Genomic DNA, 22,060 nt, shown 5'->3' on the forward strand with positions numbered 1-22,060 from the left:
ACGTAAGATCTATTAGGATTTTATTGTTATTATTATTACTTGCTAAGCTACCAACCTAGTTGGAAAATCAGGATGCTATAAGCCCATGGGCTCCAACAGGGAAAATAGCACAGTGAGGAAAGGAAACAAGGAAAGATAAAATATTTTAAGAATAGTAACAACATTGAAATAAATACATCCTATATAAACTGTAAAAATTAACTAAACGAGAGGAAGAGAAATAAGATAGAATAGTGTTTCCGAATCTACCCTCACGCAAGAGAGCTCTAACCCAAGACAGTGGAAGACTGTAAAGTTTATTTGGTGTTTGTGATCATAATCAATGTAAATGTATACACACAGCCTAGAAATAAAGAGATACAGTAGCGCGTGTCTAGAATGCTGTGGTGCATTAGTGGTGGAGTAAGTGGGACTCGGGAAGTGCGTAGTGAAATTTATTCAGCCTCACGTCTAGCTAAATCCATTGCTCTGCTAGGTACATTTTGTATTTCCAATGTATGGGCCTTTGCTGCTTTGCAATACAACACTTATCACTTTATTGCTTTTGTTAACATTGTTAAAGTTTTTATAGTTTATATAAGAAATGTTTTTTTCAGTGTTACTGTTTTTAAAATATTCTTTTTTTTTTGCGTTTTCCTTTCCTCACTGGGCTATTTTCCCTGTTGGAGCGGCGGGGCTTATATCATCTTGCTTTTCCAACCAGGGTTATAGCGTCGCAAGTAATGATAAGAGTGACGCTCAGATAATGTGAGTCAAATGGCAATTCTCATATGCATTTTTAAATGTGCCTCTGAATTAATCTCTTGGAGTATTATTGTTCGCCGAGTTATTTAACTTTTGATAAGTGTAACTCGTATAATTTTTTGCTTTGAATTGTTACTGCATCTGGACGTATACTTTATACAATTCACCCCCATGATGAGGACTTCTATTTCCTAAATAATTCACTGTGCAGCTTTCCAAATATTGGCTCTGCAGCTTTGAAAGCAAAGCTAAATCTGTTTCTTACATGTCCTGTAGTCAGGTTAGAAGCTTCGTGCAAGTCCTATTGATCATGAGGACTTTGTGTGAATGCCGCCTTTAGAGCAGCTTGTAACTTTGATCTCTCTGCTGGAAAGGAAAGGTCCGGGGTTTTAGTTTTTAGTGTTGAATTTTTTATTCATTTACTTATATAAGAGACTAAATTTTTACGGGCTGCCAACGCTAGATCTCGTGTCATGCAGAAGGCAAGGCGTTCTTGAACGAACGAAGAAATTAAATTGTCAGGGCAGGTTGTGGACGAGGTTTCTGAATAGAATTATTCTTGATTTTAGTTATTGATATCTCGTTATTATTTTTACTACGAGTTCGTTAATAAACGAGCCTATTTGTATAGAAGGTCAGAGTAATACCCGGTATGAACTTGATTATCACTGAATTTGCATTAAAAAATCCGTAACACGTTATTGATGGTATAATTTTACTTGCTTGTAAAATTATTATCAGACCGCATGTTCAGTTTTATATACATGCTGTTTCCTTGTTATGTTAAGATAATTGTTTTAGTCTTTTACGTAAACATTTAATTGCCATTTGCGTGATGATAATGGTGACCTTTATTTTATTGCATTGAAATCTTATTGTTGAACTATTTCTATGATACTGAGTTAGCAAGGCTTCGTTCTCTTTTGAATAAAGTGCGCAATGATTCACTTGCAATCTCTGCAACAAAATTGGTATTCTATCTCATGTATCCCGTTAGCTTAATCAGTTTTGCCTTGGATTTATGGCACTTATTTAACTCGCGTAATTTAATATATTTATCTTTCATACGCGTCTTTACCACTCTATTATTGTACCGTTTGTTTCGTGTATCAAGCTTATAACAGTATTATTTTCATTTTCCAACATCGGTTGTGTAATATTCGCTGATTGAATGTAATATTCTGCCCAATTCTCATGAATTTTTTTACATCACTATTTTCCTGATTGACACCCAAGCATATGAGATAAGTGTTGGTAAATTGTCAACATCCTCTTCCTCAGTTGGGAAGTCATGCTTTTTTTTACCTATCTGCAGTAACAAAGCATTTCAACGACACGCCCTTGCAGAGAAACACGAAATGTAGCAGGAAAAATGCGCCGTGTTATCCTGAAGCCACGTTCTCCATTCTAAGAGGAAAAACCATCGTACACCAGTAAAAAAACTGTCGTGCTGTCTTCACTTCCTCTCGGGATGTTGCAGGATTCCTTAGACCGATGTTTTTATCTCGTAACCTTATCTTGACGCTTATCACCGGAGAGTTTGGGTCTGTCGGGATGACTGCAACTATTTACATAACGTTGAAATAGTCTAGCGTAAGGGTTCTAGGTAACAGTCGGGTTGGAGAGATTGATGTATTCTGGGGAATGGTACTAGGTGTTGTTATTATTATTATCATTATTATTATTAGGTAAGCTACAACCCTAGTTAGAGAAGCAGGATGCCATAAGGCCAAGGGCTCCAGCAGGGAAAATGACCTAGTGAGGAAAAGGAAGTGAGGTGAATAATTTATATAAGAAACATACTGAATAAGGAAATTAAGACTTTGTTTATGTACCACGTCATTCAGTAGGTATTTAATCTGTATTTAATTCAGTAGAATCTTAATCTCGGGGAGAGAGAGAGAGAGAGAGAGAGAGAGAGAGAGAGAGAGAGAGAGAGAGAGAGAGAGAGAGAGAGAGAGAGATGATTGTGGTCTAATGATGAGGTAGCAGATTTTATACTGTTGCATTTAGTGTCGGACGTATTGTAGCGTTGATATTCGTCCATTATCTTTTTTTTTCTTTTCTCATCCTTCACATGACAACTTAAGAAGGTTATAGAAGATGGCTCTTTTGAAAAATGAGAATTGGCAGTCATTTTACGTTTGAACAAAATGAAAAGCGAGTTTCGAGTTAGAAATAGTAATCGGATATTATGATTATTTCGAAATATGATTTATCCTCATTAGGTTCTCATGTATTCGTCAACGATTTTTTTTTAGGATGCTTCTAAGTTCTACTCGATATTACTAGTTTTGGGTTTAAATCCAACCCTCCACTGAAGTCGAGTGAACTACTTCTCGGCCGGGTCCATATCAATCATCTAACGAAACATTTTCATTATAACTTATACAATTCTTTGATTTTAGCATCTTCCAAATCATTAACCTTATTGTCTCGCTTAGCATAATTTTTGTGTAATTTTACTAGCGTTTACCTTGTTTGACCTCATTTATAATGTTTCATATGATTTTGTCCTGGGATAAAGTTTTTATAGTGATGTCACCAAGGTTTATGATCGGTGATTTAGTGTTATTTCCTAGTTTTGCACTAGTGTCTGGAGGTTGGAGTTCATCGATTTTCACCACCTCTAGTCCCTTCGAATTTTTTAAATGCAAACAAACCATTTAATACGATCGATGAAAAGATTGGTAGCTAACAGATTACCCTTTCTGGAAAGGGTTATTTTATTATTAAATTCAATTTTTTATCTCTCTCTCTCTCTCTCTCTCTCTCTCTCTCTCTCCTCTCTCTCTCTCTCTCTCTCATTAAGTCCATGAGGCCACTTCAATTAATATGTATTTAAATATTTTGTAAGAGTGTGATTTCAAATTGTTTTTTTGAAACTGACTCGATCTTTTGCGTAGCTCCCGAAAGTATTTTTTTTTATCGGTCATCCACACTTTTATTTCTTGCTAGTGAATTATTGTTTTGAAGTCATGCTTAATTCACATGGCAGATGTTTATAGTCTAGTGGACTCATTAACTCATCTCGTGAGACATATGTTTGTACTGAATATCTAAATAGTCACGTTCGCAGCATTTAAAAGTTTTGGTTTTGGGGAGTAATTTCTACAGAACATCGTCCGTCCATGTGATAGATAGATTTATCGAATATACTATGTATGATTTCGAATATACTATGTATGACTTGTTGACCAGGTTTGGATATCTCGCCAATATTGATATAAATACATTTGTATAACGAAATTACGTCCTAATATAATTGCTGCAGAAATTATACGAACTGAAAAGTTTACCATCCATCATTTTCTTTTGTAGCTGTTGAGGGTCAAGCAGCATAAGATAAACATCCATTCCTGTACATACGTTGCAAGCACAACAATATACTGGAGGGATCGAATGTCAATAGATAATATATTGTTTTCTTGAAATACACTGTTCTAATGGGCCAGAATTCCAATATGATTTTGTACAATCGAGCTTATTGGTGTAGGAAAAAAATTACTCTTCTTTTTATGATACTCATGCCTCATACATAACGAAAGATGTTATGCCTTACAACTTTGATTCATAGTTGAGGGCTGGTTTTTAGAGTCGGAAAACGTTCACGAGACATAATTTAGTTTGTTATTCATTGTTATTTCTCTCCGAATTTAGTTTAAACTCTGTATTCTTTTTCCAACCCAGACAGTTCGGTTTTTAGCAGAAAATATTTTTGTTCCAAAGTCATTTCACACATATAGCATTATTTACAACCTTTGAAATAAAAGATTTTGGCTACTTTAGTATATACTTTTTCCTAACGATAACGCTTGGAAGCTATGACAGAATGTTGTAATATGTAAGAGAGTGGTTACGCAGATTTGAATCTAAGGTCCAGTTTCACCCAGTCACAACTTTATTGCGTGTTAAGTTCCTGTTTAGCCACGTCCACCACCTTTGCCGTCTCTCCCTACATTGTGTTTGGTTACTCGCTGTGAAGTAATGGTGTGAAAGGGTGCACTGCTTTAGAGCGAGGTGTGCCGGGAACTCTTGCGTCTTACTGTACATCCAATGAATACTTTTATATGACCAGTGATGAGGGGAGAGGGGCTGAGGGTTGGAGGCGTGCCAATTGTAGCGGGGTGTTCATTATTTGTAAACTATCTTTGTTTACACTGGTTGAAATATGTATATGAAGATATGTTGCTGTTTATTGCAAGTTATTTGTCTCTAGGTTCTGGTTTTGGGAAATATTTTATTTGGGGTTCATGCTAATTTACGTTAAACAAACAATATTCTAAAAGGTTGTTGCTATTGTATGATAAGTTCTCTCTCTCTCTCTCTCTCTCTCTCTCTCTCTCCTCTCTCTCTCTCTCTCTCTCTCTCTCTCATGTTGTATATATATATATATATATATATATATATATATATATATATATATACAGTATATATATCACGCACCATTAAGTTTGGTATGGGAAGAATCAGTGTTAATTTGATTAAGCTTTAATAATTTTGCAAGTTAGGTTTGGATTTAGGCTAATCAAATTTGACTTCGTTGACAACCGATGGTTAGTAAAAAAGAAAAGTTTGTTTTTCCCCTTTACCGGTTGTTCTTCAACCTATCCTCTTTCGCCAGCAATTCAATTTGCCACCCCCTTCCCTTCCTCCAGCGCTTCTTACATTGAAAAGTCTCTCCCATGGTTGAGAATGTATTTCAGTTCGTCCTTCAAGGCGTAATTATTTTCTTTCACGATTGTGTGATTCGTCTTTTCTCGTCTGTGTGTATCATGTTCGCGTAAATACTTGCATATTGTCTGAGTGTCAGTTATAATTTATGTATGGAAATGATTTGTTTTTCTTATTAAAGTGCATTTCGATGCATTGTTTGTCTGGAGAGTGCACGAAAACTTTATTTAAGCGAGCTCTTTGTTATTATTATTATTATTATTATTAGCCAAGCCATAACCATCCATAGTTGGAAAAGCAGGCTGCTATAATTCCAATGTCTCCAAGGGGGAAAAGAGTTCAGTGAGGAAAGGAAATACGGAAATAAATAAACTTTGAGAGAAGTAATGAACAATCAAAATATTTATAGGTCAATAAGAACATTAAAATAGACCTTTCATATAAAAAAGATATTTAGAAATATATATAGTACTGCTTCAGAGTTATTGGCATTGGTCAGTTTTCAAAATTGTCCACTGATATGGCTATCTATAGACGCCTGCTTCATATATTTTGGCAGATTAACCGGGGAGAGGAAATTATTCGAACCGGATATAGTTGTCTATATACTTGTTTGGATGGTCTTTGGACTACTTTCTTTATTAATGTTAGTGCGTGCTGCTCCTCCAATTATTCCGAAATATTGTAGGCTTACTGTCGGAGTCTCTTTAAGTAATGCAGTCTATATTTAAACTTTAGAGTTTGTGATCTGAGCCGTTTGTGTTAATGAGGGCTACTCGTCTGAGCCATTTTACTCAATGCGTGCTACTTGTTTGAGCTTCTTGTACTAATGGTTGCTATTTATTTAAGACGTTTTGAGTAAATTTAGTAAGCTCATGACTGTCGTTAAACTTTAACTCATCTCGTGGCAACTTGGTTGATTAATTATTATCCGTTTAATTATAATAATTTCATGTATTATCCATAGGAAATGCAGACGATTACAAAGATGTTTAGGTCTTCACTATTGGATAGTCTGTGTTTTTTTTTATGGAATTTTGTATTGTTCCTTCAGTAGTATATACATATATCTTACACTATTGATATTACTAATGAAATTCTTATTATTAGCAAGACTAAGTTCATCCTAGCATGGATATTACAGTTTTTATTCAGTAGTTACACTTAATATATATACTCTCGGCTTAAAAGTTGGTCACATATAGGAGCTTAGATTAGGTTGAGTCATTTCCAGGAAGTGAATGAATCACGGTCAGGGCGTAGTGACAACTCAGGTGTTTGAACATATACAGTCATATTTGTAGTAAATGTTTTTATTTTTCAAATATTGAACTGGCAGACTTAAGTCTCTTTTTACGTCTAATATAATGAAATATTTTATTTAGTTCCTTTCCTTCTATTTTCTCTGTTGGAGCCCTTGGGTTTATAGCCTTCAGCTTTTCCAAATAGGGATGTGGCTTAGCTAATAATGATAACTCAGGCCTATGTTTTTCTCTTAATTTGATAAAACGCTTCATCTTACATCGCTCTCGTAGAAAGATCGATTTTTTAACGAACACACTATTTCAAAGAAGACGAAGTGAATATTTCTGTGTCGGATATAGTCTGATTTGAAATGATTCTGTCGATTTTCTCTTGGAATGGGGAATGTTCATACAACTGTGAATCTTAACTTTTTGTCGAAAGGTTTGAATTGCTTTACGTTGTTTAACAAGGCTTGCATGGCATTAGGAAATAACATGAAGACCTAGTAGAACTCTCTCTCTCTCTCTCTCTCTCTCTCTCTCTCTCTCTCTCTCTCTCTCTCTCTCTCTCTCTCTCTCGGGAATAGTTGATACTGTATTTAGGTAAAAAAAAAGTTTGTGCTTCATTTGAATATATTCATAGCCTTTTATAGTTGCAGCCTCGAAAAATGTACTTTTTGTTTTATATATATATACACACTTCGTGATTTCTCTCTCTCTCTCTCTCTCTCTCCTCTCTCTCTCTCTCTCTCTCTCTCTCTCTCTCTCTCTCTCTCTCTCTCTCTCTCTATATATATATATATATATATGTGTGTGTGTGTGTATATGTGTAGATACCACTCATAATCATACATTAATAATGAAAACAGTTGCATTCCTATATTTAATTTTTTGTACAGTATATATCCTAGTGTGGATGATTTTTGTCTTTAATTGCCTGAATGTATCAGACATTTATATTTTTTATATATATGAATATGAGAGTAGTTTTTGTTTTTTTAATTCTTATTGGGGGTGTGGATGATATGTAGAGGCATTAATCATAATTTTATTAATTAATTCAATAACTTTATAGCGGTGCTTAATGGCCTCCCTAGCCCTATGCCAGTTCTTATGACTTATACCATTTACTTTTTATATTTATATCAGAATTGTGTGATTAGTATGAGTAAAATCACAGACCTCTCTCTCTCTCACTGAGGGACCTGGGGGAACCCAAACATAGAATAAGGATATATATATATATATATATATAGAGAGAGAGAGAGAGAGAGAGAGAGAGAGAGAGAGAGAGAGAGAGAGAGAGAGCGAGAGCATTTTACCCATCAATTAAATCACACGTATATTAAGACTTTTTAGCTATAAGAGGATCAGTTGTTACCGTCCTGTTAGGCAAACAGTTATATGTACGTAAACAAATATTTCAAACCTCCATGAATTAAAGTTTTCCATTTTATTTGACTTGACTTAAACCAGACATATATATGATTATGATTTTAAATTATAGTTACTTAGTTATTATTTCATTAATATTCAGAGAAGACAAAGCATAAGGAACCAAAACGTTGGATGCTATAACAGCCGGGTACACGGAAGCAAGAAAGTAAGTTCCAAAGCATTCCGGTAATAAGAATAAATAAGTAGGGAGAGGTGGCCAAACGGGTGTTACAAGGTCACATGGAAGGAATGTACGACTCCACTCGGCCTCATGCTCAAGTTCAACACCGGATTACTGACTGAAATAAAAGCTGAAGAAGCTTACAGTTGCCAACTTGTCCTTTCGGTTTAGTCAGATCGAGGAGGGAGGAAGGCATTGAATGGAGATAAGAACTTGATAAATAAGATGTAGAAGGAAACTTTTATAACTTGGTATGAAATTTTATTAACTGGGATAAGAGTGAAGAGCTTGGTAGAACTGTGACAGCGAGACAGAACTTAAGAACTACAAATGGGAATGGGGAAAATAGGATGGATATAGATATCTGTAGATTTAATGTGGTAGAGAAAACAATTGATAACTGGATGAAGGAAAACTCAGTAATTTGTATCTGAAAAAGAAAACTAACTGATTATAACCAAGAAAAATCCTAAGAACAGCGGTAGAGAAAACAGTATTTGGGATTTACATGAGGATTCCGGTTCAGGTTTGAAGAATAAAACTCTTACAATAGAATAAAAAAAGAACTTATTTGTGATGAGAACGAATGTAATAACTGTATAAAATAGTACAGTAAGTGAGAGGGAGAAAAGAACTGTGTAATTGGGATATAAGAAAAAACTAAGAGGATGTAGAAAGTGATCGATTAATGATATTAAAAATGATATAATAACTAATAAAAAAATAATTTTTTTTCTTTAAATCGGGAGAGGAAGGAACGAAATTTGTACCATTTCAATTGAAGGTATTTAGACCTGTCATTCCCATTCGAAACCCTTGTTACAGAGCCAAATTTTGTGTGATGGTTCCCTTATTCTGGATTATCTTAATCCTACTGGGTTGTTTTTAAGAAGCTATACGTTTCCGTAAAGTAACTATTTATCCGGTGTTAATTCCTGTACAGTGAGGATTTCCAAGGGCTGAATCAGTGACGTCCCATTAAAAAAAAATGACCATAACTTTGGCCCAGAAAACCTTCTATTGTTGTCTTACTAATATGTATTTACACTTTGAATATTGTGAAGACATTTTATATGGCATGAGAGGCCATTATGACAATAAGTATTTATGATGGATTTCAGTCGATATTTCCCTATTGTTAATGTAGATTAAATGTTTTTGTTAAATGTCTACATTAAATCAGTGGTTTTAATTGAATTGGGATTAGTTTTTTGTTTTTAATTTGTTTTCTAATGTGACGATGGTATGTCGTTATGAGTGAATGTAGCCTTATTAGAAAATATTTTAAATGATAATTTTAGATGTTTAACTTTAAATTGTTCATGTCTCGCATAAATTTTATTATTCCTTAATCCATTTTGAGAGTACATTTCGTGTCGTGACCAGTATGAAGTTATTTGTATATTATGATATTATATATATATATATATATATATATATATATATATATATATATATATATATATATATATATATATATATATATATTATAACGCGAGTCTCGATAAAGTGTCCCTGTCTTTACGGCTGCTGTATCCATGAACCCAGTGAAGCATATCGACATGCTGCTTATCACTGGCGATTAGAAGACTGTACTGAACTCGATAGGACAATACCTCAGAGGACGATGGTTTAACCCAAGTCTGAAATAAATTCAATTGAAGATTTTTATTCTGCTTTGAACAAGCGTTATTTCCATTCACTTATGTATACATTTGTTATACTGCTGTATGTATAAGAATGCTTGAACCAATTTTTTTTTTTTCAAAATCAGTATCATAATTTGAGTTAATTTTGTATCAGAAAATCTACGAGACATTTGATTGAATAAACTAGAGCAATAAAGTATCCATAACGAGAGAGAGAGAGAGAGAGAGAGAGAGAGAGAGAGAGAGAGAGAGAGAGAGAGAGAGAGATTCTTGAAGTCTGCCAGTAAAGGATGAAAAAGAACAAATGTGATAACGTCTGACTTGAGTTCTATTTGTTATTGCAAGTTAAAGATGCAAATACATTGCTGTATAGACTCATACAGGATAATGAATAACGAAGTGAGTGATGAAATGACATTGTAATGGTAGGATGTAAATGACAGGTTCAATATTTTTTAAATATCTGTAAGAAGAACCCTCTGAGGATCAGTGGAAAATAAATGTATTGCGTGACGGTAGGATAAATAATTTTATTCATGAACCAGGTAATTAAGAATTATAAGTGAGGTCCAACTGAAGTGAGAAGAGCCGAAGAAGCACATAATTACTGTAATTTTTCTTTAGGTAGTTACCAAGTGGGTGTTACTTGCTAGTAAGTGATAAGGCTGGTGCATGAATGGGTTTTTATGTTTGTAGAAAAAGATAACGAAGGGTTGTTAAAATCGATGAAATCACAAGTGATTTAGTATTTGATGAAAATTGTTTAAGAGAAACACTGCCCAATGAGTTTATATATATATATATATATATATATATATATATATATATATATATATATATATATATATATATATATATATATATATATATATATTTATATATAATATTTATTTATATGTGTGTATATATATAATATATATATATATATATATTGTGTGTGTGTGTATATATATATAGTGGCAAAGTTTTTTTTATAATAGAAACTTATTTCTTTAGAATGACGTAGAGAAGATGGTACTATAGGTTGTAAAATGAGTGATTAACGAATAAGTCGCGGAAAAAAAAGATGAATGAGTTCTATAAAAGAATTGTAAATGTTGATGAAGATGTGTTAAACCTAAGTGTACAGGTGGTGGGGAGGTAGTGCAGTCAGCGACATGTACTGGTAGACGTTACTTCAAGGTCTTTGCAGCGTTCCATCGGTCTATGCTCCTACTTCACCTCTGTTCCTGTTACCTTTTCGCTACCCAAACTCTTCTAGCTTTTTAACTTCTTATTCAAACTGGCACCGGGTTGCTGAATAGCGTCTCAGACCTCGACGCTGTGCTGTATAGCCAAAATTAATAAGTGCAATCAAACCTTAGTCTCTGGTAATCAGTAACAACAGTTAATGGCCCATTGTTGTAGTGTGTCAGCTTACTGCTGATAAGCCTTCTGGTTAGGTAGGCCTATAGGAAGCGACGATAATTTTGAAGGTTTCTCTAGGTGTTCATCTTTGAGCCCGCAGGTTATAGTGAGTGGTGACTCGTGTCTATTTTTCCTATGGAATTCTTCATATTAAGGAAGTCGGGTTATAAGTTTACTGTAACACTTTCACCACCTTTCCTATCAGCTAAAAAGATATAGGCATATAGACGTGCAAACAAAACACATATATGTTTGTATGTTTTCACACACACTTTTATATATATATATATATATATATATATATATATATATATATATATATATATATATATATATATATATATATATATATATATATATATATAGCATTTACGTGTTATGTGACGGGGCGTTAGTGGTACAGGATGTGCTTACTGTGTGTGGAGCCATGGACTGGGTTAGTGGTTCGCTGAAAAAAAAAAAAAGATCCGTCGGTAATTCTAGGAGTAAAAAATACAAGTGAAGAACTGGAACAAAGAACTTCAGTTTGGTCAGTAGGTGGGAGTTGCCATTCGCTTTCTTTTATTATTTAAATTGAAATATCCGTAAACTTCTGTAACACAGTAGTCAGTGATTATATATGATTATATATCGGTATTTTAGGCTAATTGTAGATATTAGGACGGTATGAAATGCGTGTTTAGTACTTGGATATATCCTAAACCATATCTCGTTGATATGTGACTTCTGTGATAGGACAATGGAGTGAAAAATTAACTTGAAAATGTGCATTATTGCAATGATCTCCACATAGAAGTACAAGGTTTAAAACCTGCATAAGATTTTAATTATTATAGTCTAAAGATTATTGTTATAGTTAAGTATCCATTATAAAAAGTCTAATATCCTTATCTAGTTGGTTAAGTTTTGATGATGGCATAGTAATAACATGAAAATGAAGGCTTTTATAGAAACTGAAAAAGAAAGCGTGGTAAGAAAATAGATTAGCATGTTACTTAGAAATATATATATATATATATATATATATATATATATATATATATATATAGATATATAGATATATATATATATATGTATATATATATATAGATATAGATATATATATATATAGATATAGATATATATATATATATATATATATATATATATATATATATATACATACAGTATATATATGCAGTATATAAATATATGTATATATGTATATGTGGTTTTTTACTGTTTTGTATATATTACTCATGGAATTTAAGTATCCTTATCAATTCTTTCATCTATGTTAATTATAACAATTCATATCAGATCTTTTCACGACTTTATTCCTATCCAGTGTCAGCTTCCCCACTTTACATCGGTAATAAGGAAGTTTGACACCATTTCCTCCTTTCATATCTACCTCTTTCCAATCTGTTGCACATCTCAACCATCTATTTGTCATCCATTTTAAATATTTACTTTCAAGTGAAAATATACCAATCCCACTGTCTCACTATATGTGTTGCCGTTCATTGTTTCTCATTTCTGTTTCTTATTTTTTGCTATAACTTTACTCTTGCTTACATTCACTATCATTTTTTCTTGTTGACACTTTCAAACTCTTCCACTATCTACTGCAGTTGTTTCTTAACTATCTGCAATCTTTACTGTACCAATTGCAAACATTGGTAATTTTGCACTACTTTCAGGAGAAATTTTTAGATTCCACAATTATTCACTAAGAGTGCATCTAATGGACATTTTCTTACTTCACGTATGATACTTTATTTCAGATTCAGTTTTAACATACACTTAGTCATCCAATTAATTCTATTCTCCTTATATGAATAAATAAATAGAAAAAAATAAGTACCTTGGTCTTAGCGTTGGAGCAGTACACAATGTACACCGGGGTAGAACTTGTCATAATCTACTTTCTCTTTTATTACGGTTTTTACGGTGTGGGGACACACCAGCATATGAAGATGAATTGGGGGTGATGGCTGATTGGTTTTTATTAATAGCCACCTGTTATAGGAGAAACTCCTTTTGAGAATATTGAGCAGATTGAAGCTAAGGTTAGATATTAACTTCATTGGTACTGCTAATATAACGTTTATTGGGTTTTGTCATTGTGTTAATTACTCTCTCTCTCTCTCTCTCTCTCTCTCTCTCTCTCTCTCTCTCTCTCTCTCTCTCTCTCTCTCTATATATATATATATATATATATAATGTATATATGGTATATATGGTATAAGGAAACGAGCTGTAAATCGGTGCTTGTAGATGATATGATGCTGATTGGGTATCGTCAAGAGAAACCACAGCGACTGATAAACGTTTGGAAGAATTTGCTAGTGTTTGTGGGTTTGTGTTAATAAATCAGATAAGAGTAAGGTTATGTAGGTGAATGGAATCCTAGAAGATGAAGCAAGGGGATGGATACATCTCCCATGTACATACAGTGCCATCAACGCTATTTAAAGAATATATCAAAGCTTGCTTTTGAATGTTAGTAATACTGTCATTGTGATAACGTATTATTTGAGGGTCAGTGTCATCTTTAATAATTATTCTCTAGAAACCTAAGGTACAGTGGGGCGTTCTCGAAGCACCTATACGTAATGAAACTAAGCTAGATATACTGACGCCACCATCTTTGCACAAGAGAGAGAGAGAGAGAGAGAGAGAGAGAGAGAGAGAGAGAGAGAGAGAGAGAGAGAGAGTCGCTGGTGCTGCTGTCAAGCATTTGTGTCTTGGGGTGACCGGGGGTACATGAAAGTCTCCAAGTAGAGGGATAACCCAGAAGGGGGGCCTCGGAGCGTGTTGACGTTCTCTCACGGGGTGTGTGTGTGTTTGTGTGCGCGTCCGTGCGTACGTACGTATGGTTGTTTGAAACCCATCCATGGCTGGCTGTTCTGGTGGTGGCGGCTCTGTGCTTCACCATCACCACCACTACTACCTCAAGCCTGCACAAAGCTGTCTTCTTCTCTATAAAATCACCGAAAGTGAAATTGTTTCAGTTTTCAAAACGCCTTTCACCGTCGTTTCCCTTCGAATGCTCTGCTTTCAAAGATGTCGTCTGTAGAAGTGTATGTTGTTACATAGTCGTTTTAGAGCGACTTGAAGTTGAAGGTTATAGCGAGATGTGGCAATGGTAATCGAGGCGGGGGCAGGAGGACGAGAGAGAGAGAGAGAGAGAGAGAGAGAGAGAGAGAGAGAGAGAGAGAGAGAGAGAGAGGATGGGGGGAGGGAGTGCCCGTGGAAGCTTTTATTGATTGGATGGTGGTAACTTGCAGGGCCTCGGGACCTTCCTCGCCAGGTGGAATGTGGTCGACTTGGGAAAGAATTTCACGTTGATGAAACAATATATGACGCTTTCATAATGAATATATACCACTCACGGTATTCTTAGATCATTATAGAATATATTAAAGAAATCTTTATGGTAATTCGTCTCAGTTTGCTAACGTTTGTGTGGCGTTTTCATTTATTCAGGTCTGTGAGGTTTAGAGGGGTGAATTCTGTTGGATGTATGTGTGTTATAGTAAGATTATTGTTATTTCTAAAACATGTTACTGTTTTGTGTTGTTGTAAAGGGGTTTTTATGCAATCACATTTTTTCCCGAGACTTGGTGCAACTGTTTACTCTTGGTAGGATTTTTTCTTTTGCAACAATTAGGAGATTATACTTTTAAATATCTGACAGATATGAATGCGCGTCTTATGTCTTCATCCCTCTAATTACCCTCTAGTCTTCCCTGACACAACCAACTGCTCTCTTCCCCTACGAACTTCGTATCCTGATATTTCCGAGTGGGGGATTCCGTAATTCTATCGGGTTCACTGCGTCTAAAGACACTGTTTCTTCTTAGGCTAAGATCTGTCTACCCCCGTTCTGTTACATTTCCGTATGATAATAACATTCATCAGCTGTTTTCTGTCATTATTTCTTGTCTTGAGGCTCTCTTAAAATTTGCCTTGGTTTGATAAGATATTAGTGTTTGTTCTTCATTTTCTTCACCCGAGTCACCAAAGATGTCTGTTTGCCTTTCTTTATTCTGTTGGAATACTGTTCTTGCGTTTGCCCCCTTTTCCCTGTACAGTGCCGAATCAAAGACAATTCAACTAATCAATAATCCTTCCTCCACCTCTTGTTGTCGATCACATGGTTGCCTCTCCGTAGCTTTTCTATTGGTACTTTATCCCGTCATTTCGGTAGATTTTTGATAAGAGAGATAGGGAATCTTTCCTGGTTAACACCGTATAGGCCGCTGTTTCCCTTCGCCGTCAAGGTTTAGAATGTTCTCCCTTCTTTGTACCTTTGATTCTAATCTTTATTTTTTTATAGTGGCTGATAGATGTCTTTTCTTGAAGTCAAACTTTTATCATTCTTTACGCTTGTGCTTTTCAGGTTTTGGTCAGATAGAAGTAATGGCAGCCCCCTTTTCCCCTTTTCAGAGGTTGGAATGACAGAGTAATTGCTAGATTTTTGCAATACACCCGCATATACCCTCACACATGTTTGTATACATACTGTACATACATAAAAGAGAGGGACAAGTTTGCGGTGGAAGTTGGGATGAAAAAAATAGAGATGTTTCTATTGCTGTTTACTATCTATTGAAGGAGTGATCCGAAAGGTCAGATTAAGTACAGTGGATGCAGGAGTAAAGAAGTGGTATAAGCACAAGCTGGGAATCGATGTTTGTAGATAATACGGTGCTGATTGGGTATCGCGAAGAAAAATCTCAGTAACTGGTAAATGTTTGGAAGATTTTGCTAATAATGGGTTTGTTATGGATAAATGAGAGAAGATTAGGGTTATGTCGGTGAATGGAATCCTAGAAGATAAAGCAACGAGATAGAGTGAAAGGGGTTATTCATGTAGGTTGTTGGGAGTACAGTAATTATAACGGGTGATAGCAAGATTGAAAAAGGAAAGTTGCGCAATAGAAGAAGCAAGAAAAGCACCATAATATGAGCCAGAGATTGAAAAGAGACTTGAACTGTTCTTGATATCCAAAGCTGAAATGCATGATCAGATTGTTTAACCAACTCCTTTTCAAGTGAAGTGTGGATGTTTGCGGAAAAAGGGAAGGGTCGAAACTGCTGATATGAACTGTTTCCGTAGTATATATGTGGTAAGAAGGGTAGGTAAGAGTGAGTTATGCAGATACGTAGAAGTGGTAAAAATGTCAGCTTGGTTGAAAGAATGAATCAGAGGTGGATCTGTGTGTGGTTAGGGGTTTCGACTCGCTGCTGATGAGCTATGTGTAGGAATGTACAGTGACTAAATGCTGTGGAAGTTTCCTACATACTAGTGCATCCCAGATTCAGGGATGAATGTGGCACTGTATTATGCATTTTTTTTTTGCGAGGAAAGTAATTCATATAGCTTCCACGTAATTTAAAAACATTAACTCATTTTATGGTGCATATTCATAAAAATGTCCACTCTCCACACCCAAATATTTTCATATATTTCATTACGAATAATAATGAATTTACGGTTTTCGAGGTCGAGGGGCGTAGTGTTTATCGAAACGCTCCTTTCTGTAACTAGTTTGTTTTCTTAACTGCATCTATCCGTTTCTATCAAATTCCCACTTCTCGTCTTGAGTGGCACAAACAACTCCGTGTCTGGTATATTTTTATTCATTTTTTTCTTAATTTTTAGATGCTTCATAATTCCTTATACAGTATGCAAATCAGTGGTTTGTTTGTGTCTTGACTTCATCTTGTAATTATTTTTTGTTTATTTGCTTTGATGATGCAATATACTGGCAGCATGTGGAAGCAGGTACATGCAGTCAAAGGCTGGTCTTGAGTGATTTACTGTAAGGTGTTTGAAGGCAGTATGAGACTGCATTATTTTTTGGGGGTGGGGGTGGAGGAGGTACCTTTATTTCCTACGTTGCAGAAATTGCGTCACAGAAGCAGCCCATTTGTAGTAGGCTGTGAATTTATTTATTGACGTTGGGAAGAGGGATCAAATGTATAATTGGAACCTCCGATTCCAATAATATTAGAAGTTAAAGATAATAACTGGTATTCCCATATGTAGAATGAGGATTTTTTTTTCTACAAATGTAGAATACATACGTTGATAAGTCTCTCTTCATAGTTTATATATGACAGATCTATTTGAACGTTGTTACTGATCTTCAAATATTTTGGGCCTTTATTGATTATTAATTACTTATGAGTTTATTTATTTCCTCATTCCCTTTCCTCGCTGGGATATTTTTTCCTTGTTGGAGTCCTTGGGGTTATAACATCCTGCTTTTTCAACTAGGGTTGTAGCTTGGATAGTAAAATAATCATAAATTCCATTAAAAGTGTCCCTGACCATATTAAATATATTCTCTGTCGATCTCTATCTAAATTTAATTTAATAAAAAAGTTACTGTTTCTCAGAATTTGTATCCAGTTTTGTGAACCCTACCGGTTTTTTATTTCTTGACTTCCGTACACATAAAGAAAATGTTATTAATAAATGGACACCCTCTTCCCCTTTTTGTGGAAAGATCTAACATGAAATTAAGGAGTCTTTCCAAGGTACTATTAAAAGTGAAAGAATTAAAAAGTCAAATTTTGCAGCCATGGTTATTTTTAAGGATGGCGTTACATGAGTAAAAACGTATTGTTTTGGATTTTTATTGACAATATAACTTATATGATGAATTATAAGCTTTATTTGTGTTTTAATCACAACTGTTATTTTCACAATCATTTGAACAACACGGGCTTCACAGCCAGTTAGTGGACTGTGATATGTAAAATAAACAGTGCCATCAGAAGACGCAGAACGTCTTCGGAAATAGTGCTAGTAATGATTTAAGCAATAAATTTTTGGAGTAAGGAATGTGGCATCAAGCTTGTCCTAAAACTGCTTGTTTAAAACTAAATAGAATAAAAAGCAACGTGAATCTAGGGTATAATAAGCCGTTTTCTTATTAACTCTTGAAAACTCGACTTCCAGATAACGCAACGGGAAATTACAGATCCATTTTTCCTTTTAGGCATAATCGTTTTATTTGTAGGTCTATGTGCTGAATCCTACTCCAGAGGATGTTTTAACTGACAAATTTTCTTTAACTATTATGCAGGAAACTTAAAATTCCAAATACACTTTTGAGAAACATCTCCAGTCTGTCACTTCTTCAGCTCCATGTTTTTTATATCCTGTCTGGTCTCCAGCCTGACTCTCATCTTGAGTGGTTGGGCAAAACCTTAACGTCTAACAAATTTCTTATTCTTGATCTGGATATTAATCTCTTGACACCGTCGTTCAATAAGCTCATTTCGCATGCTGTGTAAGACCTTTATATTTGTATTCAGATCTTCCCAGACTATACTCTTCTATAAGGTGTTCTGTTTGCTTTTATTTCATAAGGATCAATACTAAAATTGTAACCATTTATGGTTGATGTGGCCTTATTGGTAACGTCTCTGCCTGGTGCTCCCCAGACGGTGGATTAGAGTCCCACTCAAACTCGTTAGTTCCTTTAGTTCAATTAGTTCATTATGCATGTTGCATAAGATTTTTCATAACTCTGACCATCCTTTACATTCAGATCTTCCGGGACAATTCCATCCTGTTCGTAATTCTAGGCAGGCAGTTAATTCTAATAGCTAGGCCTTCTCCATCATGAGGCTCAATACTATGCAGTACTCTAGAAGTTTTATTCCAGCTGTTACCAAGTTGTGGAATGATCTTCCTAATCGGGTAGTTGAATCAGTAGAACTTCAAAAGTTCAAAGTTGGAGCAAATGCTTTTTTGTTGACCAGGCGGACATGAGTCTTTTTATAGTTTATTTATGACATTTGTTTTTTATGTTGTTAATAGTTTATATATGACATGTCTGCTTTGACGTTGTTACTTTTTTTAGAATGATTTATTGTTAATTTTTTCTCTTCATTTATTTATTTCCTTATTTCCTTTCCTCACTGGGCTATTTTTCCCTGTTGGAGCCCCTTGGCTTATAGCATCTTGCTTTTCCAACTAGGGTTGTAGCTTGGATAGTAATAATGATAATAATAATAATCTGCGACCTTACCATCCGTGTGAACTAAGATGGAGGTTTAGGGGGGCCTTTTGTTGTACATGCCGAGTCACCAGCAGCCATTACCTGGCCCTCCCTGGTCTTAGCTTGGGTGGATAGGGGGCTTGGGCGCTGATCATATGATATACGGTCTGTCTCTAAATCATTTTCCTGCTTGCTAGAGCAATGACACTGTCCCTTGCCTCTGCTATTCATGAGTGGCCTTTAAACCTGGTTGGGAAACTCCAGAACTCGAATTTTGATGAGCCGGATGATAAAAAAAAAGTCAATTTATCTGTTTTTATTAGTTATTAAACGTCATTATTTATAATTTATATTTTTTCCAGTTAATATTATGAATATGACTCTTTTGAAATGCATTCTTTACTTTTTCGTTTCTTTTCTGCACCGTTTTACTTATTGTTTTTTTTTTTTTTTTTAAATTCGAATTATTTAGTTTATTATTTACTCCTCCGCTTTTCCACACTAGGCTATTTTCCCTTATGGGTTAGCATTATTGCTTTTCAACTAGGGTTGCAAGTTAACTTGTAATAATAATAATAATAATAATAATAATAATAATAATGAAAATAATAGTAGTAGTTAGAGTCAATGGATGAAACATGACCCCAGATGTTAATTCAAAGGCTAAAACCGGCAAAGAATACGGACCTCGGACCAGGTTGTGTTAAAATTTTACATTTGATCCGGATGAAGTCCGGAGCTTAGATGCAGTCCAGTGACTTCTTACCTGTTGTTGAGTTGGCGTTGACGACTCCGGATGTCGTCAGTCACTTTAGGAGTAAAATGACAATAGAGAAAGAAAAAAGAATGGACAGGTGTCAGTACAGTAACCATCCATACTTTCGGGAAGTGTATCTAGCTTGGAGGGAGAGTTGTATGTTGTTATTACTTGGTAAGCTACAACCCTACTTGTAAAAGCAGTATGTTATAAGCCCAAGGGCTCAACAGGGAATGATAGCCCAGTGAGGAAAGGAAATTAGGAAATAAATAAACTATATGAGAAGAAATGAACAATAGAAATATATATATATATATATATATATATATATATATATACATATATATATATACACACACACATATATATATATATATATACTGTATGTATATATATATATATATATATATATATATATATATATATAAATATAAAAAGTGTGTAATGTCACCCTGTTCATCATAACATTTGCTAGAAGTTTGAACTTTTGAAGTTCTACCGATTCAACTACCCGATTAAGGAAGATCATTCCACAACTTGGTCACAGGTGGAATAAAACTTCTAGATTACTATGTAGGATTGAGCCGCATGATTGAGAAGGCCTGACTATTAGAATTGACTCCATACCTAGTATTGCGCATGGCTCTGGCTGTGGGTAGCTGCATCTGTGATTGCGAATGGCATATCAGTTAGTATTAGGATATATTTTTACAGGTTTGGTTAATATCCCCCTTTAATAGTAATAATAATAATAATAATAATAATAATAATCTATAAAAAAAAGTAGTGATAACAAAATTAATATTCTGGATCAGAGAAAATTCAATTTTCTGGGTCATGGAAAATTTAATTTTCTGGGTCATGGAAAATTTAATTTTCTGGGTCATGGAAAATTTAATTTTCTGGGCCATGGAAAATTTATTTTTTTCGGTTATGAAAAATTTAATTTTCTGGGCCATGGAAAATTTATTTTTTCGGTTATGAAAAATTTAATTTTCTGGGGTTTAGAAAATTCAATTTTCTGGGCCATGGTCAGAAGTAACCTTCGGAATAAAACTTGATTTGCTAATAGTCCTTGCCGTCACAAAATCTTTTTTCTTCTTTGCCACCGTTATCCCTACATTAAAGGGTCGGTTGCCTGATGTGCCCTCTCCAGTGCCTTCTATCAAAGACATTCTCTTCCACCTAACCTCTTCTCACGTGATGAGATTTGCTGTAAAATATTATTTTGGAACACCGTAGGTTATTAACTTTTTTGGGTTTTGTTTTAGAGTTAGAATATTCATATATTTATTTTAATGGATTGTATTGTCATTGGGAGATCATGGCAATATTTTGCCATGTAATTTTTACTAAGTTTCTGCAAAGATGTCCATATTGAACTGATTCTCTCTCTCTCTCTCTCTCTCTCTCTCTCTCTCTCTCTCTCTCTCTCTCTCTCTCTCTCTCTGTCAATTTATACTTGTATATCAACCCAAGCACGTTTCATGCAACGCATAGCATAGGATAAATTCTAGGAAAATCACGAAATTAGTGAATATTAGAATAAACTGTTGACATATGAATCTTTTCTTCATCTCTTTGTGAGTTTGGTGATCAGAAATACAACATTGAATGCTTACAACTGCGTTGTGAGACCTTATCTGAGTTTTGTCTTAAGGCATTCTTTTACATTCAGGGCACATGACAACGTTGGGTCATGTAAGACTATACTGTAATCTTTGGGTGCAGCGCAATTTCGAATTCTAAAAATATTTATTTTTTATATCGTAGTTTTACTTCGTTATTTCTAACTCCAATTTTTACATTTAGATCTAATTAACGTGGCCTGATTCATTGATAAAACGCCATTTGATTTAATATCTTTAGATTTGAATACATTGTAATTTTGAGTTTGATTGAAAAACCTTTATTATAATTGCTGACTTTAACCGGTTTAATTTCCATTTAAGCTATTGTTC

At 34.6% G+C, this 22,060-nt stretch overlaps 1 protein-coding gene across 3 annotated transcripts in view; it reads left to right on the forward strand.

The window, feature by feature from the left end:
- The window catches only part of LOC137640186 (uncharacterized), a 150,094-nt gene that overhangs the window by 62,534 nt on the left and 65,500 nt on the right, over nucleotides 1-22,060 (forward strand). The window lies entirely within an intron of this gene.

The sequence above is a fragment of the Palaemon carinicauda genome, chromosome 4 (genome assembly GCF_036898095.1).
Source record: "Palaemon carinicauda isolate YSFRI2023 chromosome 4, ASM3689809v2, whole genome shotgun sequence".
Taxonomy (NCBI): domain Eukaryota; kingdom Metazoa; phylum Arthropoda; class Malacostraca; order Decapoda; family Palaemonidae; genus Palaemon; species Palaemon carinicauda.